The 19268-nt window shown below is 38.0% G+C and overlaps 1 protein-coding gene across 1 annotated transcript in view; it reads right to left on the reverse strand.

The window, feature by feature from the left end:
- The window catches only part of TRPC5 (transient receptor potential cation channel subfamily C member 5), a 142741-nt gene extending 141587 nt beyond the window's left edge, over positions 1-1154 (reverse strand). Inside the window, exon 1 of the mRNA XM_045994589.1 lies at positions 1052-1154. The gene's annotated coding sequence lies outside the window, so the exon portion shown is untranslated. The remainder of the gene's footprint in view (positions 1-1051) is intronic.
- Between the last annotated feature and the right edge of the window lie 18114 nt (positions 1155-19268).

The raw sequence follows: 19268 nt of genomic DNA on the forward strand, positions 1-19268 counted from the left end.
AAAATTATATGGAAGAGGTAAACCTGAGCTGGGTCTGAAAAGGCTGTTTGGGATTTAGATAGGCAGATGTGGGAGTTGGGATGTGGGAAGGGGATGGAAGTCAAATGTTCGAATTAGCACTGTCTTGGGTATAGCAGTGTTTGGGAAGAGAGGGAAGCATGTAGGGGTAGCTAAGCTGGGTCCATTAGTTGGAGGATACTGAGCATTGGTTGAGAAAATAGGTCTTGATCTTATAGGCACTGGGGAGTCACTCTAGGTTCTTAAACAGGACGTGATCAAGAAAGCTGTATAAGATGACTCCTGTGGCTGTGCCAGTGGCAAATCAGAGTAGGAGAGAATAGGATTTTTTCCATAAGACAATGGAATCCCATCTCCAATGCCGGCTGTCAGAATGGAGAGGGGAAGAATGTTAAGAGTTATTTCAAAGAAAGAGAAAGGCAGGGCTTGGTAATGGATATAATATAGGGGATGAGGTATAGAGAGAACCTCAAGATGATATTCAGGTTCAAGCCTGAGGACTGGTTGTGCCACTATCCACATGATTGAGAAAGGCTCTTTGCTAGGCTGGTTACTGGGGCCCTGATACTTTCAGAGGAAACTGAATTTATGTCAGACTCCATTTCTTCATAACTTCCATTTTACTTCAAAGATGCTTATTTTGCCTTCTTCTTGGTCTTCATCTGGCAGTGGATCTTAGCACTTTAACTTTGTTTCTCTGTCCCAGAGAGTTCTGCCAAGTAATAATCATAAATGCTTAGAAGCACTCAAGAAGTTCTGCTGAGTATTCCCTTCTAATGCAATCTCCTTCAGTGTGACTGTTTTGTAACCTTCTCATTTTGCATATTGGGATCTTTAAAACCAGGTCACCCTTGTTGTTACTGAGAGAGTTTTACTTTTGTGAAAGGATACATTTTCTGCACAGTTGGATAGATCTCCACCTCCCTTCCTGACCCAAAATTTAAGATTAGGACTTGAATTGTTACAATAGTACAGTTTCAAAACAAGAGTTAAAAATTTCTCAGGGGTCTTCCCTGGAAATAATGGTACATACCTATATGTGTGAAGTGGTGCAGTTTTAAGTATAGTGCCCAGAGAATTAGGAGACCTGGATTCTAGTCTCAGCTCTTCTGCTGATTGAAGTATGAACTTGAACAAGTCACATATTTCTCCTCTTTATGTCTCTGTTTCTTTTTCTGTGAAATGAGAAAGATAAAAAAGATGACTGCTAAGGTCAGTGCCAGCCCTAAAATCATCTATGTTGCACAGCATTAGCAACATTTATGATACTTAGAGACCACTGTGTTAGGTACAGCACCAATATGTTCACTCCATAAAGATAGGAAAATAGGATGATTCAGGCTAAAAGAAATGAAATTTCAGACTCAGTTACTGGTTTGGATTGTTTTTATAGATGAAATAAACTCAATAATTCAGACTGAATAACCATTCCCTTTGGCTCTGGGGTCAATCCAACAGTATATGCTAATTCTCCTTAAGTAGAATAGAATAGGACCCAAAGGTAGGTTGCTCTGATTTTCTGAGGTGTGTGCCTATAGCCTTTTGAGTGCTGATTCCCAGAAATAGCAGTCATACTTCTCAGAGCCATCTTAAAGTGTCCTAGTAATTTCATCATAAGGGGAAACAGCCCAAGATCTTTCCTCTAATAGAGACTCCAAGGAGGGTTTTACTCCACTATGCCCCTTCCAAAAATTAAGACTATTGCCAGAGTATCTCTATTGCTTATTAATGACCCCGTATAGCTGTGTTATTCACAACTTAACATTACGGCTTCTGCAATCTGGATAGCAGATCACCTGGAGGTCAGAATGTTCTCTGTGGACCCTATAAAATATTGCTATAAATGTATTCCAATTTCTTTAAGTATTTGCATCTACTACCTCAATAAGCACTGAGCACCATGATAAACAGAGGACATATAAAAGCTCTGTTCAGCAAATTTTTCAGTTCTCAACTCAATTCAACCCTGTCCACCCAGCTACCTGGTCTATCTATACCTTGCTCTCTGGATTAAATGCTGATGTAAACTGTATTCTTCTTGGCTTCAAACTTTGACTCTTTTCAGACTTTTTTGCCATTAGAACTGCCTCAGGTTACAATTGCCTTGTCTTGTATCTGCTGTGTTTTCCCCCTACTATTTTCCTTTGTGAGCAAGTGGCTCTTACAAGTGAGATTGAGACAGTATGTTTCATACTGTCATATGACTACAGGGTATTTTTATTAGCAGTTTAAAGTGCAGACACAAATATGTGATCACAAATGAATAATAGCACGTCATTGGTGACACCTGGTGTGGCTGTCCTAGGTGTTCTTCTGCTACATGTTCATTGTTTTGCTGTCTGCTTCAGTCACTAAAGGATTTAAGAGGAATCTGGACTGAAAATCTGAAATGGAGAAAATTCTCCCCATGAACTAAAAGTATGTTTGCAAATTAAGAAATGACTTCCACAGATTGATTTTAGTGGTGGAATACTTTGATTCAACCTGAAGAGCACCAGTGATTTGTAGACCTGTAATCTGATGAATACCAATTGATCAGAACATTTTGAGTGTTATTTATATAATTAGTCATCCTGTACTACTACTTAATAGTAAGCAATTCCGTAAGTTATGTTTACAGCTTACTGTATGATATGGGAATTTTGTCAACTCTCAAATTTTCTCAAATACTAGCACCTTATGATACTAGTATTTATTAAAAATATTCCTATTGGCCCTTATCTCTCCCAGAAGACCTATGTCTCAAGTCAGTAGGCTTTTAAGCTTGCTCTTTAGTTTAATGGTCCCTAATATTTATCAAGGGCTTTATGATTACAAAGTTCTTTTATATATACCATCTCATCAAGTTATTTTACATATATTTGTCTGCCTCACTGATTTGCTATCATTTACTTTTGTTTGTTTTGTTTTGTTTAAAGATTTTATTTATTTGTCAGAGAGAGATAGAGAAAGAACACAAGCAAGGGTAGGGGCAGGCAGAGGGAGAAGCAGACTCCCCACTAAGCAAGGAGCCCAATGTGGGACTAGATCCCAGAATCCTGAGATCATGACCTGAGCTGAAGGCGGATGCTTAACCATCTGAGCTACACAGGCACCTTATCATTTACTTTTTAAAATGCAGTTGACCCTTGAACAATGCAGGGGTTATGGGTACTGACTATTTGTGCAGTCAAAAATCCATGTGTAACTTTTGACTCCCCCAAATCTTAACTACTAATAGCCTACTGTTGACCAGAAGCCTTACCAGTAACATAAACAATTAACACATATTTTGCATGTTACATTTATTATACTCTGTGTTCTCACAGTAAATTAAGTTTAAGAAAATGCTATGGAACACTACATCAAAAACTAATGATGTACTGTACAGTGACTAACATAAAATAAAAAAGGTAATGCTATGAAAATCATAAAGAAGAGAAAACCCATTTATAGTACTATACTATATTGAAAAAAATCCATATATAAGTGGACCTGTGCAGTTTAAGCCCACGTTAGTCAAGAGTCTACTGTACATGAATATTTTCAGCATCACAGAAATTAAGAGTTTGCTATACCACCCAGGGACTAGTAGGTGGCAGAGTTAGAATTATAAGTCTTTAAGACCCAAGTCTAGTTCCATGTTCTAGGCTTTCCCATCTGGTCCATTCAGTGTAAAATGGAAAAGTGAGGAATACCCTATGAAATACATCAATTTGAACAAAAACCTTTGTGTTACTTGACCTCTGCAGTGATCCCAGGACTGCACGTTGTATTTGAAGATAGTTACCATGTTTCTGCTGAGATCCAAAAAAGATTCTGCCCTTAGATCCTTTAGCAAGTTGAACTATGCTTATAAATCATTTTAAGTGACAGAAACTTTCCTCACTGATATGGACTAAACTATATGTCCCCCCCCCCCCCCCCCCCCCAATTCAGATGTTGAAGCCCTAATGTCCAGTGTGATTGTATTTAGATTAAGGAAGTAATTAAGATTAAATAAAGTCATGAGGGTAGGGCCCTGATAGGATTAGTGCCCTTATAAGAAGAGACATCAGGGAACTCAGTCACTCTCTCTACCATGTCGGGACAGAATACCTGCAGCCAAGAGAGCTCTTGCCAGAAACCAAATCAGCTACCACCTTAATTTTGGACTTCCCAGCTTCCAGAACTTTGAGAAATAAATTTCTCTTGTTTAAGCCACCGAGTCTGTTGTTATTTGTTATGGCAGCCTGAGCAGACTTAGACATCCACTGTAGGCTTCTTCTTACCTTGGAAAAATTTAAAAGTTTAAGGAAGGTATCACTGGTGGTATCTGGATAGGTCAGTCAGTCAAGCATTTGACTCTTGGTTTCAGCTCGGGTCTTGATCTCGGGTTGTGGGATCAAGTCCTGCATCTGGCTCTATGTTCAGCATGGAGTCAGCTTAAGAATCTCACTCCCTCAGTGAATCATGGAACACTACATCAAGAACTAATGATGTAATGTATGGTGACTAACATACCATAATAAAATTTAAAAAATGAACAACAACAAAAAAAGAATCTCTTTCTCTCTCCTTCTGCCTCTCCTCCCCACGTTCTCTCTCTCAAATATAAAAAAAGGTATCAACGACATTATAACAGTTGTGTGTGTATATGGGACAGATTGATTATATCTATTTTGTTTTGAGGGGATACATTTAAATGAACAGAATCCACTGATAGTAGGCATTGAGAAGTTGCCCTGGATTTAGAGTTAGAAGGAACTGAGGGAGCTTTGCTAATGACTTTTTTTTTCACTAGGGGAGGGAGTCAGTAGTATTCTACCCCTTGAATCTCAGGGTAGCACACCAGGAATTTATGTTGCCTGCTCAGTGGATTGGCCCACAGCTTTGTAGAGGAATTGATAATTTATGATTAGAGAGGCTTGATCTGGTTCTTAAAACTCTTCTTACTCAAAGGTGTTAAAAATGTTACACACATTATACATATTTATCATATTATTATACAACATCCATTTGTAATTTTGGTTTATACTTTGAGCAAAACTATTATTTTGGACTTAAGTCAAAATGGCAGTTTCATCACAAACCCAGTTTTATATAGCAACTTCTCCTTCCTCATTTTTCTCTGGTTGCTCATTATTGTATTCCTCTACTTACATGAACTGTTGGACATTCCAAGATTTTTTTTTTGGTACTTTGACATGGCTGCTGTTGGAGGGGTATTTTATTTTATTTTATACCTTTGACATTTATGGATGGTCTTGTTGTCTTTTTCTTCTTTCAATTTTTTTCCCAATGTAAGAATGGTCTTGAGGGGATGGGCAAGACAAAATGATCAGCAGCTTTCCCTATTAGTGGATACAAAGGCCAAGATAGAAGAAGAACACCAACTATTCTCTCAATATTTAAAAACGCAATCCCACATGTGAATACAATAGAGCTGACCTTCTGAAAGACTATGAAAAAGGCAGTTTTTGGACATATTTCTACTTTTCCTTTTTTATTTCCTTTCCACATCTACTGCCTGCACCAAGCATAGAGCCTATACAGGCCTATGACACAGGACCTTTTTGTCACTTAGCTGTCTAATATCTGTAAAGGTGTTAGCTGATTAAAAGGCTGAAAATATTACTGCTCACAGGAAAATACCTTGCCATTTAAAAAGGGGATTCTTGGAAATAAAAAATACTTTAAGACCCATAATAATGAATTTTTAATGGTGGAATTTTCATGGTAGCTATTTTTGTTGTGGAGAGAACAAGGTAGCTAAGTGCTTTATGTATTTGTTAGGGTAGCCCAACATCCTTAGTGGGCAGGGAGCACACACACATGTCCCTAGGTAGAAGAATTCTGCTGTTCACATACACATTATAATGATGCTTCCACAGTAATTCTAATATCCCGAGACAGAGGCAGTAGTGTGCTGTAGATGGCTCATACAGCCTCACATCTTGGATTTAGCAAAGGTTTGCTGTCCAGGCATCATCAGCAAATATAGATAAATTAGACCTTGTTAGGGGCACCTGGGTGACTCAGTGGGTTAAAGCCTTTGCCTTTGCTCAGGTCATGATCCCAGAGTCCTGGGATCGAGCCCACATTGGGCTCTCTGCTTGGCAGGGAGCCTGCTTCCTCCTCTCTCTCTCTCTGCCTGCCTCTCTCCCTACTTGTGATCTCTATCTGTCAAATAAATAAACAAAATCTTTAAAAAAAATTAGACCTTGTTAAAGTTGAAAACTTTTATGCTTCAAAACATGCTACCAGAAAAGTGAAGTGATAACCTACTGAATGGGAGAAATGTTTGCAAATCATATATCTGACAAAGGGTTTGTACCTACATATGAAGAACTCTCATAACTCAATAATAAAAAGACAAATAACCCAATTAAAACTATGTAAAGGACCTAGATTTTCTCCAAAGAAAATATAAAAATGGTCAATAAGGACATGAATAGATGTTCATCATGAATCAAGCAAATGTAAATCAAAACAATGCGATACCACTTCATGCCCATCAGAAAGGCTATAATAAAAAAGTCAGATAATAACAAGCATTGATGGCAATGTGGAAAAGTCAGAACCTTCATGCACCGCTGCTGGGAATGTAAAATGGAGCAGCCACTTTGGAACAGTCTGACAGTTTGTCAAATGGTTATAAATAGAGTTACTATATGATCCTGCAATTCTACTTCTAGGTATATATCTAAAAGAAATGGAAGTGTATGTTCACATGAAACTTACACATAAATGTTTATAGCAGCATTATTCATCATACACAAAAGGTGGAAACCACTTACATGTCCATCAACTGATGAGTTGATAAATAATATATGGTTATATCCATACTATGAAAGATTTGGCCATAAAAAGAATGAAGTCTGATACATACATCAGTGTTGATGAACCTTGAAAACATTATGCTAAGTGAAAGAACTCAGTCAAAGAGGCTACATACTATATGATTCATTTTTATGAAATGTTCAGAATAAGCAAATCTATAGAGCCAGAAAGTACATAAGTCATTGGTGCGAGATGGGCGAATTGGTTCTAGGGTTTGTGATTGCTTTCTACTCTAGCGATGGTTGTGCATATCTGTGAATATACTATACTAAAAAATAGTGAATTACATATTTTAAGTTGTTATTTATACACAAACCATCTATGACTTATCTATCAATAAAATTATTTTAAGATATAAATTAGAGACAATGAAGATACAAAAAACCCAAATTGAATTTCTAGGGATAAGGAGTATAGTATCTGAGGTAAATAGTACACTGCATGGGATTAATGGTGAAGAAGAGATTAGATGATGAAGAAGAAAACATTAGTTAACTTTAATACACAGCAACAAAACTGTCCAAAATGAGGCACAGAGACACAAAAGAAAACAAAACAGACTATTAGTGAGCTATGGAACAATTTCATCATATGTGTAACTGGAGTTCCCATGGGAGAAGAGAGAGGAGATGGTCAATAAGGGATTTGAAAAATAATAACTAAGATATTTTTCAAATTTGATGAAATATATACCTATACATCCAAGAACCTCAAGTACAAGAAACATAAATGGAACTATGCCAAGAGACATCTTAATCAAATTGCTCAAAATTATTGATGAAAGAAAAAATCTTAAAAGTTATCAGAGGACAAAAAACACCTTGTATTCATAGGAAAAAAGATAAGATTGACAGCAAATTTCTCTTCAGAAACAATATGAACTAGAGGGAAGTGGGGAAACATCTTCAAACTAGTGAAAGAAAAAAGACAAATCCTTCACCTGGAAAAAAAAATCTTAAGAAAGAAAAATGAAATAAAGAGTTTTTCAGACTGCAAAATTTGAAATAAGTCATTACTAGCAGACCCACACCATGAGAAATATTAAAGGAAGACCTTCAGGCAAAAGGAAAATAATGTAAGAAAGAAAAATGGATCTATAAAAAGAATGATGACCACTAAAATTGGAAGCTGCATGGGTAAATATACAAGATATTTTTTCTTATTTAAGTCTCCTTGAATGTAATGGACTATTTTAGCAATGATTTTAACAGTGTATTGCAGAGTTTATAACAAAAAGTAAAATCTTTGACAGCAATAACACCAATGCTGGGATGGAAAAAAAATGGGAGTATACAATTTCAAGTTTCCTATGTGGCAGGATTTCTACCTCTAAGGCAGATACTTTTCTCCTGTGCATCTTAGGAATAAAAAAATAACCCACATCAAGACACACTGGAAATTCCTTTGCCATTTTGCTTCTAGTCAGAGAATAAGAACTTGCTAATCTTTGTGTCAATAAGGTGCTATCTGCCTGTCAGTCAGATGGTGACAAAAACTGCTTTGTTTTTCCTAGTTCTATTGATTGAAACATTTTACATAGCACTACAGTTTCATGGGATGGTAGCTGATACTGTGTCATTTTTACCCTCTCTTGTTCTTCATCTTGATGCAAAATTTCCCTTATACCTGAAAAGACAAGTAGCTTGGAAACATGAGGTTTCACTTAGTCTTGAACTTAAAGTTTCTAGGCTGGTATTCAAGTATTGAGTGAACATCAACTATGTCCTGAACACTCTTAGGAGTATGCATTGTATTGTTTATCTTTATATTCCCCACAAAGTGCCTAGCATATCGCTCCATATAGAAGGCACTCACTATATTGTCACTGAAGCATAAATGAGACCACAGGGTGCTTATGATTTGCCTACTATCTATATTTATAGGTCCTAAACCAATGTACCTGACCATGCTTAGTTACCTTGGATTTTAATGGTAAACAACTTCTTATGGATTCAAATTCATGAGAACAAAAATTGGGTCTGTCACATTCATCAATATATTTCCTCACCTAGCATAGCTTCTGGCAAGTAGCAGTAGTATCTTGGCAAAATTTTGTTTAGTAGACAAATGAGTGAAGAAAAGTCACTCTTTCTGGGAAAATCCATCTTTCTCAGATGGGAAATGGGAAAGTCCATCTTTCTCAGCTCTTGTTTCCTAATATGGAAAGTAGCATTAGTAATCTTATTGTGATAATATACATGTAAAGTACCTAGCACATTGCTTGGCACATAGCAGGCAATCAATATATGTCCAAGTTTTTCCTTTCTCCTCCTTGCTCCATCCCACCCCCCTACCTGTATGCATGTCCTGAGACCATTTTCCATAATGACTTCTTTCTAGCATGTGAACTGATAAACCAAATTATCAACCATGTTGATGGCCAACATTACCTTAATTTAACTCTCAAGGTGGGTCTAGGGAACTTTTATGAATGGAAGACCCTTCAAGATCAAAAGCTATAAAGTTTGAAAGGAAGATTTTTCAGACCCCCATGAGCAAAGGTAGAGGAAATGTTTATGAGCTCTGAAGCTCTTCAGCACATAAGGCCATGGGTTGGGGGACTCTGGCTTACCAGCTCTGGGAGATCTGAATGCTTAGAATTTTCATACTTTCCAATATGATGCACCAACATCATGTTAAACCAAGTAAGACCTCCATGAATGAGCCTGGACAGCCAACTTTTTGATAAACTCATCTACCTCTCATCTAAGATGTGAATTCTAGTTCCAACTATGCTAAAATTTAACTTAGGCCATACCTATAGCTTCTCTGAGATGCAATTCTCTCTCCATAAAGATTTGTAAATTTCCATCAAGGTGGAAGAGGATAAAGAAAATGTGGTGCTTTATACAATGGAATATTGAACTGCAGTTAAGAGGAATGGTCCAGGGGCACATGGGTGGCTCAATTGGTTGTGTCCAACTCGTTTTGGCTTAGGTCATGATCTCAGGATCCTGGGATTGAGCCCCCCACTGGGCTCCATGCTCAGTGAAGAGTCTGCTTGTCCCTCTCCCCCCATTCTGCTCCTCCCCCTCCCTGCTCGCACACACTCTCTATAAGATAAAATAAAATAAAATAAAATAAGGAATGGCCTAGATCTCAAAACAATGTTGAGTGAAGAAAATGAGATATGTACTGTATGATAACTTTGAAATAAAACACAAAAATACTACTACATGTTTATATGTATATAGAATTATCAAATATGATCCAAAAAGAAAATCAGCAAACTAATAATAATTCTTACACCTGAGGGGAATGGAAGGGCACAAGGAGGTGTCCCAGATTGTGAGGAGGTCCATCAGATTTATTTGTAATGTTCTGTACTAAATTAAAAATAAAATTTCTTTTCATTTTCTAAATTTAAAAAATAAATTTCTCAATATTAAAAAAAAGGAAAAACATTAGATTAGGTACTCCCTAAGGTCCCTTTGAGCTCTAAAATTCTAATGCTGTAAGGTAAAAGAAAGAATTCAGTAATGGAAGTTTGCAACAGTCTCACTTAGCTCACTTTGGCTAAATTCTCCCCAGGGAGATCAGAGCAGACCACCTTTAAGATCTGTTCCAATACTGAGTGTCTATGGAAATAAGAGAAGACAAACTAAGCTATATTATATGACTGATTTCTTTCTAGGCTCCTGCATGAACTATGTCCTGACTTCAGTGTAGGAGTTGGAGATCAGACGGGTTTGGCTACAAGATAGCTTACTACAGAGAGGTAAAATTATCTTGGATATTTTCCACCATTGAATACTTCTATCTTTTGACATGAATATCAAGGGAAGATGTTTTCCCTGTAGACTTTTCTTCCCCTGCTTACTTTTCTTTTATGTTAACTGCTGCTGCTAATAGAAGCTGCTTTAAGCAGAATTGCTTTGTCTTTGATGAGTAGACAGGGCTTGTCTGAAGTTTAAAAAACCCAGACATCTGATTGTTACTTATTGTGGTAAAAAGATGGAAGAACTAATTGGCAACTCTCTCACCCCCACCAACTGTCTGCCTCTTTCCTTCTTCCTTTCTTGTGGTTCTATCCCTTCTAGGACAGCGATGCAGAGCTGTTAATATACCTTCAGCCCTGAACACTGGGGATTCTTTCTTTCCCTCTATACCACTGCACACTTATTCCAGCCTCTAACTCAGTAGTTATCCCAGTGGCTAGATAGATTTGGAATATTACCCCTTTCTCCTCTGGGCTTATGTCCAGCTCTCCTTCACAAAGCCTTCCTGGACCACCTCATTGCACAGTGACCTTTCTTTCCTGTCCACTGTGGCATATCATCTGTACCATATAGATTAATCCTTATACTGCTTTGAATTCTCTCATCATTTAAACAATGTTCATCTTCTTTCCATGTCATTCTATTTTATAAAAAGGGCTTGGAATTGGGTCATGGGTGACAGTGGCCAAGGGCAGTGGTCTGTTAGGCCCCAGTGTTCATAGGATCCTTTTTCAATCCCAGTTTTTTTCTTGCCATTTAGAGTGAAAATGTTAGGTCAATGTGTGGTTGGAGAACACAGCTGAGCAAATGAACAAAGTTGATAGATACATCGATTTGATAGAGATAAGGCCTTTAGGGCCCCTATGCATTATTTTTGTAAGAACTAGGCAGTAATCTATCACTTCTAGGTCCATTCATCAAATAAATGTGTTGCGTAGGTTTTATTAAAAAATGAAATTAGGTGTTGACTGGCTCAGCTACCTTTGTCATAACCTGAGAAACTGTCTACTGGGTAAATCAGAGATTTTTCAAAAGCTTATAAATACCAAACCCATTTTCCCCAATACACAGAAGCCCAAAATGATCCTTAAGGTTTCAGTCTACTTGATAAATAATCCACATCTTTTGTTTCTAAAAAGAAGAAATCAATCAGCCCAGCAGACTTTTTAGATTAGTTTTCAAACTCAGAGAGAATTTATCATCATTTTTCTTACTGTAGTTAGTTTGGATGTCAGCCTGAAGCTGAAGCAGTGCACTGAGAATTCCAAGTTACAGATCAGTAAACTACGATACAAATCAAACGAACCCAGTTATTAGGGACAAAGCTGATATGATCATTGGCAAGCAGAATATCTGATAAGTTACTGTGTTGCATATTCAAAAAATAATATGTGCTTGGAGACAGGGTGGAGGGAGGAAAAGGAGTGGAATGAGGGTTTGCAAAAAAAGCATGAAAACATTTGAGGTGATGGATATGCTCATTATCTTGATTGTGGTGGTGGTTTCATATATGTATGCATATGTCAAAACTAATGAAGTTATACAATTTAAATACATGGAGCTTATTGTATTTCAATTATACCTCAATAAAGCTGTTAAAAATAATTTGAAGGTATACATTTAAAAGAATTTGCATTCCATCATTGAGACAAATTCTTTTATTAACATATAATGTATTATTTGCCCCAGGGTATATAGGTCTGTGAATCATCAGTCTCACACAATTCACAGCACTCACCATAGCATACACCCTCCCCAATGTCCATAGCCCAGCCACCCTATCCTTTCCCTCCCACCCCCCCAGAAACCCTCAGTTTGTTTCCTGGGATTAAGAGTCTCTTATGGTTTGTCTTCCTCCCCAGGCCCTTCTTGTTTCATTTTTTCCCTCCCTACCCCCAACGACCTCCCACCCTACTTCTTAGTTCCTCGTATCAGAGAGATCATATTATAATTGTCTTTCTCTGATTGACTTATTTCACTTAGCATAATACCTTCTAGTTCTATCCAAGTCATTGCAAATGGCAAAAATTTTGGTTTTTTGATGGCTGCATAGTATTCCTGTGTGTGTGTGTGTGTGTGTAACATCTTCTTTATCCATTAATCTTTTGATGGACATCTAGGTTCTTTCCATAGTTTGGCTATTGTGGACATTGCTGCTATAAACATTCGGGTGCACGTGTCCCTTTGGATCACTACATTTGTATCCTTATGGGAGATACCCAGTAGTGTGATTGCTGGGTCATAGGGTAGCTCTATTTTCAACTTTTTGAGGAACATCCATACTGTTTTCCAGAGTGGCTGCACCAGTTTGCATTCCCACCAACAGTGTAGGAGGGTTCCCCTTTTTCCACATCCTTGCCAACATCTGTCATTTCCTCACTTGTTAATTTTAGCCACTGACTGGTGTGAGGTGGTATCTTATTGTGGTTTTGATTTGTATTTTTCTGATGCCAAGTGATGTTGAGAACTTTTTCATGTGTCTGTTGACCATTTGATAGTCTTTGCAGAAATGTTTGTTCATGTCTTCTGCCCATTTCTTGATTGGATTATTTGTTCTTTGGGTGTTGAGTTTGAAAAGTCCAAGATTTTGCATACTAGCCCTTTATCTGATATGTCACTTGCAAATATCTTCTCCCATTCTGTCGGTCATCTTTTGGTTTTCTTGACTGTTTCCTTTGCTGTGCAAAAGCTTTTGATCTTGATGAAGTCCCAGTAGTTCATTTTTGCTCTTGCTACTCTTGCCTTTGGCAATGTTTCTAGGAAGAAGTTGCTGTGGCTGAGGTCGAAAAGGTTGCTGCCTGTGTTCTCCTCAAGGATTTTGATGGCTTCCTTTCTCACATTGAGGTCTTTCATCCATTTTGAGTCTGTTTTTGTGTGTGGTTTAAGGAAGTGGTCCAGTTTCATTCATTTGCATGTGGCTGTCCAATATTCCTCTGGCTATTCAGGGTCTTTTCTGGTTCCATATAAATTTTAGGATTATTTGTTCCATTTCTTTGAAAAAAAATTGATGATATTTTGACAGGGATTGCATTAAATGTGTAGATTGCTTTAGGTAGCATAGATATTTTCACAATATTTTTTCTTCCAATCCATGAGCATGGAATGTTTTTCCATTTGTTTTTGTCTTCCTCAGTTTCTTTCATGAGTATTCCATAGATTTCTGAGTATAGATTCTTTGCCTCTTTAGTTATGTTTATTCCTAGGTATCTTGTGGTTTTGGGTGCAATTGTAAATGGGATCAACTCCTTAATTTCTCTTTCTTCTGTCTTGCTGTTGGTGTATAGAAATGCAACTTATTTCTGCACATTGATTTTATATCCTGACATTTTAATGAATTCCTGTATGAGTTCTAGCAGTTTTGGAGTGGAGTCTTTTGGGTTTTCCACATAAAGTACCATATTAGCAAAGAGTGAGTGTTTGACTTCTTTTGTTGATTTGGATGCCTTTTATTTCTTTTTGTTGCCTGATTGCTGAGAGTAGGAGTTCTAGTACCATGTTGAATAGGAGTGGAGAACAGGTATTTAATTCTTCTTTAAATGTTTGGTAGAATTCTCCTGGGCAGTTGTCTGGCCCTGGGCTCTTGTTTGTTAGGAGGTTTTTGATGACTGCTTCAATCTTCTTACTGGTTATGGGTCTGTTTAGGTTTTCTACGTCTTCCTGGTTCAGTTTTGGTAGTTTATGTCTCTAGGAATGCATCCCTTTCTTCCAGATTGTCAAATTTGCTGGTGTGTAGTTGTTCATAATATGTTCTTGAAATTGTATTTCTTTGGTGTTTGTTGTGAGCTCTCCTCTTTCACTCATGATTTTATTAATTTGGGTCCTTTCTCTTTTCTTTTTGATCAGTCTGGCCACAGGTTTATCAATCTTATTAATTCTTTTGAAGAACCAGCTCCTAGTTTCATTGATTTGTTCTACTGTTCTTTTGGTTTCTAGTTCATTGATTCCTGCTCTGATTTTTATTCTTTCTCTTCTGCTGGGTTTAGGCTTTCTTTGCTGTTTTTTTTCTCCAGCTCCTTTAGGTATAGGGTTAGGTTGTGTACTTTACCTTTCTTGTTTCTTGACAAAGGCTTGTATTGCTATATACTTTCCTTTCAGGACCACCTTTGCTGTGTCCCAAAGGTTTTTGAAGAGTTGTGTTTTCATTTTCATTTGTTACCATAAATTTTTAAAATTATTCCATAATTTCCTGGTTGAGGGGCACCTGGGTGGCTCAGTGGGTTAAAGCCTCTGCCTTTGGCTCGGGTCGTGTTCCCAGGGTCCTAGGATTGAGCCCTGCATCAGGCTCTCTGCTCAGCAGGGAGGCTGCTTCCTTTCCTCTCTCTCCGCCTGCCTCTCTGCCTATCTGTGATCTCTGTCTGTCAAATAAATAAATAAAATCTTAAAAAAATAATTTCCTGGCTGACCCATTCATTCTTTAGCAGGATGTGCTTTATTCTACATGTATTTGAGTTCTTTCCAACTTTCCTCTTATGGTTGAGTTCCAGTGTCAAAGCATTGTGGTTTGAAAATATGCAGGGAATAATCCCAGTCTTTTGGTACTGGTTGAGACCTGATTTGTGACCCAGGATGTGATCTATTCTGGAGAATGTTCCATGTGCACTAAAGAAGAATGTGTATTCTGTGGCTTTGGAATGGAATGTTCTGAATATATCTGTGATGTCCATCTGGTCCAGTGTGTCATTTAAAGCCTGTATTTGTTGGGATGCCTGGGTGGCTCAGTGGGTTAAAGCCTCTGCCTTTGGCTCAGGTCATGATCCCAGGGTCCTGGGATTGAGCCCCGCATTGGGCTCTCTGCTTAGCAAGGAGCCTGCTTCCTCCTCTCTCTCTCTCTCTGCCTGCCCCTCTGCCTAATTGTGATCTCTGTCAGTCAAATAAATAAATAAAAATCTTTTAAAAAGCCTGTATTTGCTTGTTGGTCTTTTGCTTAGATGATCTGTCCATTTCAGTGAGGGGGTATTAAAGCCCTCTACTATTATTGTATTATTGTTGATGTGTTTCTTTGATTTTGTTATTAATTGATTTATATAATTGGCTGCTCCCATGTTAGGGGCATAGATATTTAAAATTGCTAGATCTTCTTGTTGGACAGACACTTTATGTATGATATAGGGTCCTTCCTCATCTCTCGTGATAGTCTTTGGCTTAAAATCTAATTGATCTGATATAAGGATTGTCACCCTGACGTTTTTTAAATGTCCATTAGCATGGTAAATTGTTTTCTACCTCCTCACTTTAAATCTGGAGGTGTCTTTGGGTCTACAATGAGCTCCTTGTAGACAGCTTATCAGTGAGTCTTGTTTTTTATCCATTCTGATACCCTGTCTTTTGATTGGGGCATTTAGCCCATTTACATTCAGGGTAACTATTGAAATATATGAATTTAGTGCCATTGTATTGCCTATAAGGAGACTGTTACTGTATATTGTATCTCTTCCTTTCTGGCCTGTTACTTTTAGGCTCTCTCTTTGCTTAGAAGACCCCTTTCAATATTTTCTATAGGGCTGGTTTGGTGTTTGCAAATTCTTTTAGTTTTTGTTTGTCCTGGAAGCTTTTATCTCTCCTATTTTCAGTGACAGCCTCACTGGATATAGTTTTCTTGGCTGCATATTTTTTTCATTTAGTGTTCTGAATATATCATGCCAGTCCTTTCTGGCCTGCCAGGTCTCTGTGGATAGGTCTCCCACCAATCTAATATTTCTGTGATTGTATGTCACAAACCTCTTGTTCCAAGCTGCTTTCAGGATTTTCTCTTTGTCACTGAGACTTGTAAATTTTGATGATGGGGTGTTGACCATTTTTATTGATTTTGAGGGGGGTTCTCTGTGCTTCCTGGATTTTGATGCTTGTCCCCTTCACCAAATTAGGGAAATTCTCTGATATAATTTGCTCCAATATACCTTCTGCCTCATTCTCTCTTTCTTCTTCTTCTGGGATCCCAATTATTCTAATATTGTTTCATCTTATGGTATCACTTATCTCTCGAATTCTCCCCTCATGACAGGGAGCTGTTTATCTCTCTTTATCTCAGCTTCTATATTCTCCATCATTTGGTCTTCTATATCACTAATTCTCTCTTCAGCCTCATTTATCCTAGCAGTAAGAGCCTCCATTTTTTATTGCACCTCATTAATAGCTTTTTAAATTTCAACATGGTTAGATTTTAGTTCATTTCTCCAGAAAGGGATTTTATTTCTCCAGAAAGAGATTCTCTAGTATCTTCCATGCTTTTTTCTAGACCAGCTAGTACCTTGTAATCGTCATTCTGAACTCTAGATCTGACATTTTACTAATGTCCATACTGATTAGATCCCTAGCTATTGGCACTGCCTCTTGGTCTTTTTTTTTTTTTTGAGGTGAGTTTTTCCACCTTGTCATTTTATCCAAATGAGAAGAGATGAATGAGAGAACAAAATACTAAAAGGGTAGCAATGACCCCAGAAAAATATACATTAACCAAGTCAGAAGAGGGCTGAAACTGGGAGATATGTGTGTATATATATATATATATATATATATATATAGTGAATAGAACACAGCCAGACACTTGGTTTTGGGTGTATTTTGGTCTGTTAGAATAAATTCTTTCCCAAATATTAAAGAATGAAAAACTTATATATACACACAAGAAATAAGGGTAAACTTGATGAAGGGATGAAATACGACTATAAAGATGAAAATCAAAAAAGATTCTAAAAAACGAACTGAGAAGAAGTTTGTTGAAAAGAGGAAAAAAAAGGAAAGAATGTGATTAGGCTGGAGACTAGAACAAAGCCATGTGTTAGATTTAGGGTATATTTTGATCTGTTAGAAGAAACTGTATCCCAAAATTTTAAAGAAAGAAAAACTTATATGTATACAAAAAATAAGGCTAAATACAATGAAGGGATAGAATATGACTACAACAGTGAAAATTAAAAAAGATTCTTAAGGTATTGATAAGATAAAATAGTTAAAAAAACATTAAAATAGGAAAGAGGAAAATTTAAAAAAAATAGAATAAGAAAAAAATAAAATAAAAAAAATTAACTTTGAAAGACTAAAGAATCATGGGAAAGAAGCCATGAATTCCATATGCTGTATTCCCATATTTCTGAGATTTTGCAGTTTTCATTGATCAGTGAATGTGGTCTTAGCTGGATGGTCTTGTTGATCTTCTGGGGGAGGGGACTGTTGTAGTGATTCTAAAATGTCTTTCTTTTTTTTTAAGACTTTATTTATTTATTTGACAGACAGAGATCACAAGTAGGCAGAGAGGCAGGCAGAGAGAGGGAGAAGCATGTTCCCCACTGAGCAGAGAGCCCGATGCAGGGCTTGATCCCAGGACCCTGAGATCATTACCTGAGCTGAAGGCAGAGTCTTTAACCCACTGAGTCACCCAGGTGCCCCTCAAATGTCTTTCTTTGAGGCGGGTTTGCTCCACCCTTGCCAGGGGCCAGCCTAAATAGTCTGCTTGGGTTCACTCTTGGTAGCTTTTGTTCCCTGAACACTTTCCATATAGCTTTGGAGGATGGGAGTGAAGACGGTGGTCTCCCAATCTCCAGTCCCTTAGGAGCTGAGAGCTCAGGGCCCCACTGCTCAGTGTGCCCTCAGAAAAAAGCCATCAGTCCCTCCTGTCTCCTTGGCCTCCAGCCGCACTCTGTGCTCATGTGGCCTGTGACCGAGCATTTCTATCTCTGGTGCATTGCCCCGTTTGGAGTCTCCAAACCCAGAAGATTCTTGCAGCGCACTCCTGTGCCACTCCTCCCAGAGGAAGAAGATAAGTCTCCCCAAATCTGCTGCCTGTGGAGTCACTGCTTGAAGAACAGTGGCCCACTGTGCTTCAGATCATGGTTTAAGGTAACCCCGAGCTGAGAGCCCACTCCTCAGCTCCATCTCTGCAGCTGGCTTCCCTGCTCCAATACCTGGGAGCTCTGCCACACTCAGACACCCCTGGTCTTTTTGTGTCCCTGCGGGTCCTGAGACCACACTGTCCCCGTGAGGGGTCCACCCCATGCTTAGCCTCTGGAGTGATGCCCTTCAGTGGAGCAGACTTCTAAAAGTTCTGATTTTGTGCTCTGCTTCTCTACCGCTTGCTGGGAGCTGGCCCTTCCCCTCGTGGTTTATCTTCCCATATATCACCTTGGATTTACTTCTCCGCAAGTCCTACCTTCTGGAAGTGGTCACTTTTCTGTTCCTAGAATTGCTGCTTTTCTCTCTGATCTCCTGTTGAGTATGTAGGTGTTCAGAATGGTTTGATAACTATATAGCTGAATTCCTGGGACCTGGTGATGTTAGGTCTCCTTCTCCTCTGCCATCTTGCTCCTCCTTCTGAGACAAATTCTTGAAGCTCATAATTTCCACGTTAACCCCAGTGGTTAATAAAATGTGTTTTGGAGTTGGATGGATGCATGCCCATATCATTTATTAGTTTAGTGACTTTGGGAAGTTTTTTTTTTCTTTAACCTCACTGAGTCTCAGTTTCCCATCTGAAAATTACAGATTGAAATGAAAGCACCTAATTCATTCTTTCAGGGTTAAATAAGAGAATGTATGGAAAGCACTTAGCACAGCATAGAGCACTAATTAAACCTTAAAGAAATAGAAGTTATTATTTTACCTGCAAGCGTGATATTAACCTTGTCTTGGGTGAAAGCATACAGAATTCCCAGCAGGTTCCTAAAGCAGTTTATTGATTCCAGTCAGCTACCTTTATTAGACACTCACTAGTGGGCAGATCCCCATAATTGAAAT

The sequence above is a fragment of the Meles meles genome, chromosome X, assembly GCF_922984935.1.
Source record: "Meles meles chromosome X, mMelMel3.1 paternal haplotype, whole genome shotgun sequence".
Classification (NCBI taxonomy): Eukaryota; Metazoa; Chordata; class Mammalia; order Carnivora; family Mustelidae; genus Meles; species Meles meles.